Source organism: Nanorana parkeri, unplaced genomic scaffold (assembly GCF_000935625.1).
Source record: "Nanorana parkeri isolate BGI_ZX_2015 unplaced genomic scaffold, ASM93562v1 scaffold3119, whole genome shotgun sequence".
Lineage (NCBI taxonomy): Eukaryota > Metazoa > Chordata > Amphibia > Anura > Dicroglossidae > Nanorana > Nanorana parkeri.
The window spans coordinates 53,751-62,916 of NW_017309387.1; the positions used below are offsets into that span (position 1 = coordinate 53,751).

Below are 9,166 nucleotides of genomic sequence, written 5' to 3' on the forward strand. Positions count from 1 at the left end.
CGGGGGACAGCGCTGGAAAGTAGAAAATTGCCTTTTATTTTAAATGCAGGATGTGGGATTAAAAACATGGAATTCTGCTTTAAAGTTGTCCTTAGTGAGGGCAAATCTCATTCTATCCAAAACTACCTGTTCTGGGGATTATCTTTTTACCAGAGACCAAGTGAGGGAAAATCATCAACCGTTACACAGACAGCAATAAAAAGATGGCGGTGGTTCTAGTATTCCCTGCTTAACTTAAAAAAACATGTTCCTTCTATCTGTGTTTGCTGTTAGAGATATGTCTCCTCACTTCCTATCCTGCGGGCAATCTTTTTACCGGATAGGAAGTGAAGAAACCTAATCAACAAAGTATCCAACAGCTGTAAAACCTGACAGTAGCTTTAATCCTTCCCTCTTCTATCCAAAGTCCAAAATCCACAAACAGTTTGGGCCATATGTATATTTGAACAGCTGATTGTTAAAAAACTGAGAGGGAAATTTATCAAAACTGGAGCAGATGTGCATAACAACCAATCAGCTTCTCTCTTAACTGGACAAACTGAAGAGTTGAAAATGATGAAGTTGATTGGTTGCCATCAACATCTGCTCCAGTTTTTGTCTGCTCCAGTTTTGATAAATTCAGTTTTAGAAGATACATTCGTTTGTAGCTGCATTAGAAGTGTGAAATATTTACAAATTTTTTCATTGCTTTCTTCATGTCTTTGTTTCTTAGGGTGTATATGATTGGGTTTAGTGCTCGGGTTATCACAGTAAAGAGAACAGCAGCAGCTCGATCTTGTTCCAAAGAATCTTGTGTGGAAGGTCGTAAATATGTAAATATTGCTGTTCCATACAAGAGAAATACAACAGTAAGATGAGCACTGCAGGTGGAGAATGCATGTTTTCGACCTTCTGCTGTCTGTATTTTAAGGAGGAATTTGCTAATAAAGAGATAGGAGAGAAGAGTTAATAGCAGAGTGGTTGTGGCCAGTGTTCCAGTGACCCTTGTGAGAAGCTTTAGGTTAAGAGATGTGTCGGCGGACGCCAACTTCAACACAGGTTTAATGTCACAGAAGAAATGATTCACCAGGTTTGGCCCACAAAATGGTAGCTTTGCAGTCATCACGGTGTGTAGGAGAGAGTGGAAATATCCTGTCATCCAAGAACCTAAGGCCAAATGTCGACAAAGTTTACTATTCATAATATTGTGGAACAAAAAACAAACGTGAGGGACTAAGTGAGGGAAGCAAGAGGAGATGGATCACTTACTTCAAAGTGGGTCTCGGGACCGGATGGATGTGGAACAGTGAAGGAAATCGTGGAGTCCAACGTGGTGCAATCAGTGAAGGTTAGTGTGTTGCCTTGGGTAGCTCATCACGGGAAAAATAAGAAGAGAGGGGTGGAAATAAACGGACCTAGTTTGGGGTCTTGTTTTAATATGAATATTATATTCATAATATTGTAATAACGCAAAGGATTTCCTATGGCCACATAGCGGTCGTAAGACATTGCTGTGAGTAGCATAACTTCTGTGCTACCAAGGAAATGGAAGAAGAGATACAACCAGCAAAAGAAATGACCTTATAACAGGAAAAGAAATCAGCCAGCATCTTGGGAACGGTCACAGAGGAATAACAAATGTCAAGTAATGACAAATTCCACAAAAAATAGTACATAGGAGTATGCAGGCTTGGATCGTGAATGGTTACAACCATGATAGAAAGGTTTCCTATAAGGTTTATAATGAGGATCACCTGAAGCTTTACTATGTCAGTTAAGCCAAGCAAAGCAAAATAAGTAATTGATGTACAATTTTCCAACATAATTTGACTTTCGTTACCTGCAGTAAATAATAAAGATAACACATTCAGTTAACAATGCAACTGATTTTGTGTAGGCATTAATACAATTATTTCTGTTACACAGGAATATGTTGACAGAATATCCTGGGAGGAATTTTTTATTATTTCCCATTATCATAAAAACTTTCCTTAGATTTGTCGACTTATTTGCAATACTGAAAATCTAAGGCAGGTGTGAAAAAATGCTGTAAAGTAAGAATGCTTTCAGAAATCTAAGTGTTAATAGTTTCTTTCTATCAATGAACAAAATGGAAAGTAAATGGACAGTAGATAAATCCAAATCATATCAATATTTGGTGTGGCCACCCTTTGCTTTAAAAACAGCATGAATTCTAGGTACACTTCCATGCAGTTTTTGAAGAAACTTGGCAGGTAGGTTGTTCCAAATATCTTGGAGAACTAACCACAGCTTTTCTGGGGATATAGGCTGCCTCAAAACCTTCTGTCTCTTCATGTAATTCCAGACAGACTTAATGATGTTGAGATCAAGGCTCTGTGGGGACCAAGCCATCACTTCCAAGACTCCTTGTTCTTCTTTATGCTGAAGATAGTTCTGAATGACATTGGTTGTATGTTTGGGGCCGTTGTCCTGCTGCAGAGTAAATTTGGCTGTATGTTTGGGGTTGTTGTCCTGCTGCAGAGTACATTTGAGGCCAATCACACGCCTCCCTAATGGTATGGCATGATGGATAAGTATCTGCTTGTACTTCTCAGCATTGAGCACACCATTGATCCTGACCAAATCTCCAACTTCATTGGCAGTAATGCAGCCTCAGACTTGCAAGGAACCTCCAACGTGCTTCACGGTTGCTGCAGACACTCATTATTGTCCCGTTTTTCAGTCTGTCGGCGAACAAACTGCCTCCTGCTACAGCCAAATATTTAAAATTTTGACACATCAGTCCAGAGCACCTGCTGCCATTTTTCTGTGGCCTTGCAGCCAAAATGCCATGTCTCAGACGTGGAAATAAGGCTAAGCAACTCAACTATGCAAAAAACATAGGAACTGGTGTGCAGAAAAATGGCAGCAGGTGCTCTTGACTAATAAGTCAAAATGTGAAATACTTGGCTCATCAGTCAAGGAGGCAGTTTATTCATCGCTGGGGCGCGGTACAATAATGGGTGTCTACAGCAATAGTGAAGCATGGCGGAGGTTCCTTGCAAATCTGGGGCTGCATTTATGCCAATGGAGTTGGAGATTTGATCGGGATCAATGGTGTCTTCAATGCTGAGAAATACAAGCAAATACTTGTCCTGAAGCAGAACAAATTTGGGGCAAATCACACTCTTCCCCGAGGTTGATGGATAACGACCCCAAACATACAGCCAATGTCATACAGAACTATCTTCAGGGTAAAGAAGAACAAGGAGTCCTGGAAGTGATGGTTTGGCCGTCACATATCCCTGATCTCAACATCATTGAGTCTGTCTGGGATTACATGAAGAGAGAGAAGGATTTGAGGCAGCCTACATCCCCAGAAGAGCTGTGGTTAGTTCTATAAGATATTTGAACAACTTACCTGCCTAGTTCCTTTAAAAACTATGTGCAAATGTACCTAGAAGAATTGATGTGGTTTTGAAGACAGGGTGGTCACACCACATATTGATGTGCTTTGGATTTCTCTACTGTTCATGTACTTTTTTTTTTTTTATCCATGGAACAAAATGGTAAACTATTAACACTTTGATTTCTAAAAGCATTCTTACTTTACAGCATTTTTTCACACCTGCCTAAAACCTTTGCACAGTACGGTATTCTTGTTGGGAGTCCCCAACAAATATAAAAATATAATTCTACTACCTTAATAGCTTATCGAGCTAGTTTTGGGTGAGATTACCCTATATCCCCTCTTTATAATAAATGCAGTAATGTTAGGCATGCAGCCATTAAGGGTGGCAGTTTTACATTTTATAAAGAAGTTGTCTAAAAAGGCAAATAGCCTTTTGTGCTACAGTAAGTCCTGCTTACTGTTCAGCTGCTTTATTTGGTGGGCTAAGGAGACATTGCGCAGCAACAGTTGGGATGGTTTACTAAATGCAACTGAGAATGTTTACTAAATAACTGAAGTGAATATTCACAAAATGTATTCAGTTATGTGAAGCAAGTTTGAGTTCACTTTACTTATTTCCGTTTCACAAAACTGGTTATTCAAACAGGAGTTTACGTTTCACATGATTGTAAAACTGAAGTGAATATTCACACAAATTATTCAGTTAATTATTTCAAATCCTTTAGTAAATCAGCTTCAGGGTGTCTATAGAACTTTAAACTTCTTATCTCCCTAAGGAAGTTCTGGTCATTGGATGAGCAAAATTGAGAGTTGCCTGTTTCCTCAAATATCGGTTAAAATTGGAGACATAAGTAATTGTGGAAGGCAATGCTGTGGGTTTTCTTTTACGGTGCAATGGGCTTTAAATTGCTTGTTAAGAATGCTGCTCTTTACGTATGGGCTAGGATAGTTGGGATAGTAGTCTTATTAGATTACAACAGTAGGCAAATAAAAAATACAAAACACAGAAACCCCCAAAACAGAAGAACACTAAATCAAGTAAACGTAATCCATTAAATACACCCCCCAAACATTTTTTTGCACGTAAGCAGCTAAATCATTTGATTTTACCATTAGTGAAAGTTTGCCAAACCAGAAACCATAATTTAGTAATTTCTAATTTCACAACATCAGTTTCTATCAAGTCACTCTATCATCCCTATTTTTGCCTTATAAACCTTTTGAGGGTGCTGCAGTTACTCTGCTCTGTTCAAAATTCTTTGAAACAACTTTAACTGTGTTTCAGGTAAAGTTGTAACACAAAAGTTAGGATTCTTAGAAAACACAAAAACATAGAAATTAAACAGTTAAATGCAACCTTACAATGTATTTACCTTGGTTGTAGCCTCATAATAATGATAGTAAATCAATAATATTTGTATTTTGCAGTTAACAAATATTATTCACACCTTAATATTTGTATTTTGCAATTAACAAATATTATTCACACCTTACAATGTCACAGATATTCACTGATTGTTTCACACTACAAACCCTTTTTGTAGCCTTCATAAATGTAATAAAAAAAAAAATCATAGTGGGTGTCACAGTGTCCTAGGGTATTCTTCAAAAACACAATTGCAAAAAATAATTGAACAATCTTACTCATACTCTAGGGCTAATGAACATTTTCGAGGCCGTAGATAAGATTTAAGTATTATTACATTTCTCATAGGTATGGTACACATTTGTTATAGGAATGTACTGTAGATTTAAATACACACTTATGCACATACTGGGATTGATACTAATTAAATGCTATAGTCCAAAATACATTTATTTTGGTAATCAATTTTTTTCTAGTGCCTCACAAAAACGGCCAGGTGCTGGCCTATTTTTCCCATGAATTTGCTGCATTTAAATGTCTTCTAATAAACAAATCTATTTCTAGACTAACAACATTTTAGTCATAAATACCCTTGTTCATTGTAGTTTTATAACTCTCTAGAGTCTCTCCCATCCTCTGGAATTCTTTACCCCAACCTGTCCCTCTGTCGCCCACCTTGACTGCCTTTAGGCATTCCCTAAAGACTCATCTCTTCAGGGAAGCCAATCCCACCTCAACCTAACTGCTCAACCCACACGTTCTCAAACAATTCATCCCCACACAGCTCCCTTCTTATGTATCACTTTCCCCTCCCTTTTAGATTGTAAGCCCTCAGGGGCAGGGCCCTCCTTACCATCTTGTCTTGATTTGTATTGTGATTGTAATGTCTTCCCTATATTGTTTTTTGATAAATTATTTCGATTTATTGGATTTTTCCGGTGTTATACATGAAACACAGTACAATTACATGGCATGGATTGTCAGTGCAGTCGGTACAAAATAGAATTATTGAGTCAAAGTCCCATTTTAGGAGACAAATAGTAACAAGGGGAAAGACAACGACATGAAAAAAAGGGGGGAGGGGTTGGAGGGGGCCCAGGCAGGGTGGGGAAAAGGGGGGTTTGAACTTGCTCTAGGGCATAGTAGTGGTAACATTCGCGAAAGAAGTAGGTACAAGTGTTATGCGGTTTTGCACAATTTCACAATTTACATGCGGTTTTGCACAATTTCACAATTTACATTTTGTTCTGAGTGTTGTCCCATGCATATTTCCAGGTAGATGTATCAGGTATAGAACCTACAACTGTAAGTGGTACCTCACCAGGAGCCGCCCGCTTAAATCCACAAGGGTGGGCCACTCATCCCGGTTAAGCACCTAAGGTCACTTCTCAGGGTCAAGCAAGTGAGATTGATAGGTATCAGAGTCCCGGAAGGCCAAACAACATGCCCATTTCCTATAAAAAGTATAGTTTGAGTCCTTGTCAGTGTACATTAGTTCCTCCAACAATCTGATGCTATCCACTTTTCGGAACCAATCCTGCATGGAGGGGACATTTGCGGATCTCCAGTATCTCGGTATGAGAGATTTGCCCGCATTCAATAGGGTTGGGACTATTGATTTCTTGTATGATTACAGGGAGTCAAGGTGAGGTGGACTGAGCCACCCAAGGATCTCTCGGGAGCTGCTCACCACTGATTGGTTCTCCAGATCATTCACCACGTGTCTAAAAAGGTATGATTAATAGACATGTGCACTGCCCAAAAATTCGTTTAGTTTCGTTTCATTTTAAATTCGGATTTGTGTTATTTCGTTTTTCGGGATTCGGGTGTGAAAGTCAATTCGGATTCGGAATTCGGATTCGGACGAAATTCGGTAGCGGTAGTTCGTTCGACCGTTCGTTTAGTTTTCGTTTCTTATTTGTTTCGTTCATCCGTTAGTTCGTTTGCAGCAAAGTGGCATTTGAGGGGGAAAATGTTTTTCTCCTTTTGCTCCAACGAACGAAACGAATAAGAAATGGAAACGAACGGTCGAACGAACTACCGCATTTCGGAAACGGACATTCGGATTCGTTTGCATTCGTTATATCTGTAATTCGGAATTCGGATACATCCGAATGTCCGAATTTCCGAAAATTCGTCCGAATTTCGATTCGGAACGAAACGAATCGCACATGTCTAATGATTAACGGACATTCCCACCAAATATGAGCAAAGGAGCCTGGGTTCCTGCATGACCGCCAGCTATGGGGATCAAGGAGAGGGTCGATTTCGTGCAACTTGGTAGGGACATAGTACCACACGAGATAATAGTATGTAATTAGTTTCTAACATTGGGACATCTATCCATGAGGTCGTAACCAGGGCCATTACACGAGATCTTCCCTCAGGGGTAAGAGTTCTGTGTAAGTCTGTCTCCCATTTGCGTATGAACGGCGGGGGCGAGTCGTGTTCCTCGCTCTATAGAAGTAAGAGAGGCAGTGAGTGGGCACAGATTTGGAGCTTGGAATGGATTCAACGAAAGTGAAGTCTCGGGGCTCTCTTAGTGGTTTTGGGAGTGAGCCTATGAAATGGGACAGCTGGCGGTGTTTCCAGGAATCCAGGGGTATCCTGCCCCATTTGGCTCTCAGAGTCATGAGCGGTGTTATGGAGGTACAATAGAATATTGTACCTCCATAATAGACAATAAAAATGGAATTCAAAATGATGGTAAAGGAATTGTTTCGAAAGCTGTAAACAAGAGGACTCAAGAGTGGAGTCAGAACTGAGTGGTGGATGGCTGATGCCAAGTCATACTCTGGAGAATAACTCTGGTGAAGCTGTATGTACATAAAGGCAACACTTCCATAGAAAACAAGTGACATAATTAGGTGAGACACACAAGTAGAGAATGCTTTTTTCCGTTCCCACGATGTTTTCATGTTCAATATGACAAACAATATATAAAAAAACAATAAAAATGGAATTCAAAATGATGGTAAAGGAACTAACAGATAAATCCATTGACACATCAAGATTACTACTGGAACAATCAAGTGTCAACAATGGAGCTGCATCACAGAAAATATGCTCAACAATATTGAGTCCACAGAAAGGTAATCTGTCAGAAGATAATTTTTCCGTGATTAAAAATGCATCAAAAGAGTACATTTGCAAAAAACAATAATCAAAAGAAATGTATGCCTTTCCTTTTAGGAATAGGACGAGCAGTGTTGGGTAGACTGTCAGTGGTTGAGATATGCATTGTCATGACAGAGTACCAATAAAAAATGTACATAGGTGTATGAAGGTGAGAATCAAAAATAATCACTAGCATAACTACTGCATTTCCACAAGTGATAAAAATAAAGAGCAGAATAAACAGCAGAAAAATTAGCTTGTTGTTGTATTCGTTGGTAATATCTGTGAATCCTACTATGACAAATTAGCTAACAGACTGATTATTAATCATTGTATTGGCAATAGTTTTTGCAAGAATGATAAATTTAGTATTAAATAATATCCAAATAAAATTATGAAATGTTTTGGAAACACTCTTACACACAGTGTAGACTAATTACACTTACAGATAAACCGCTAAACCGCCAAATCAGATTGTTATGTAATACATTGCTTTCTATCATTATAAAAGAGGTAGCCGTGTATTGACATAGAAATTATTCTACATGCCTAGGGAAAATACTGCCATATAATTAGTTGCAGCTATCGAAACTTTACCTGCATTCCAAAAATATCACCACAAATGTAGATATAGGGTTAATCAATACAATTAATACAGTTAATATAACTTAGGGGTCTGTTTGCAAATGTTTTTACACAAGGTTCACACAACTTTCACCTAAGATTTACCTGCTATTAGCTATGGCATTCACCCATTACCTCCTTTCAATTAGTAGCAGGGTGGGCCTGAGGGGGGACTAGGCTCTGAGTTCTTCATCAGGCTCTGCCCCACTGTCAGTATCAATGGATGCTAAGAGGCTATTGGCAACACAGCCAACAGAGTTTTAGCACTCAATGACTCATCCCCAGCCCCATTCAGCTGCCGGCAGGGAGATTCTAGGGCTGACAACTTAATGTAAACAAAATTGTGGGGGACGTTGGCTAACATCATTACCCAAACATGGCTATGGCCATATTTTCTAGATTAGATTACTACCAGTTCTTTCTTCTGTAAACTAGCGGTAATTCTTTTTGAATTTTGTCATAGCCATAACAAAATATTTTTAAAGTGGTGCTATTAAGAACCATTTGAATCTGTCACAAGTGTCGGATAAGCTACCTAAACTGGTAACAGGGCTTTTCTGAATTAGGAGCAGGACCTTTTAACCCTTTTGCTGCCACTGATGTATCTCATATGTCGCTGGCAGCGGGCCCTTAAACAGACTCCCAGTGACTATAGCCACCGGAACTCTGTTTACATATGTAAAGCCGACTGTCTGCCTTCTAAATCC

General features: G+C 39.1%; 1 pseudogene; it reads right to left on the bottom strand.

Annotated features, from left to right (window-relative positions):
* Window positions 1-652: 652 nt before the first annotated feature.
* On the bottom strand, window positions 653-1,819 carry LOC108802794 (annotated as a pseudogene).
* Window positions 1,820-9,166: the final 7,347 nt, after the last annotated feature.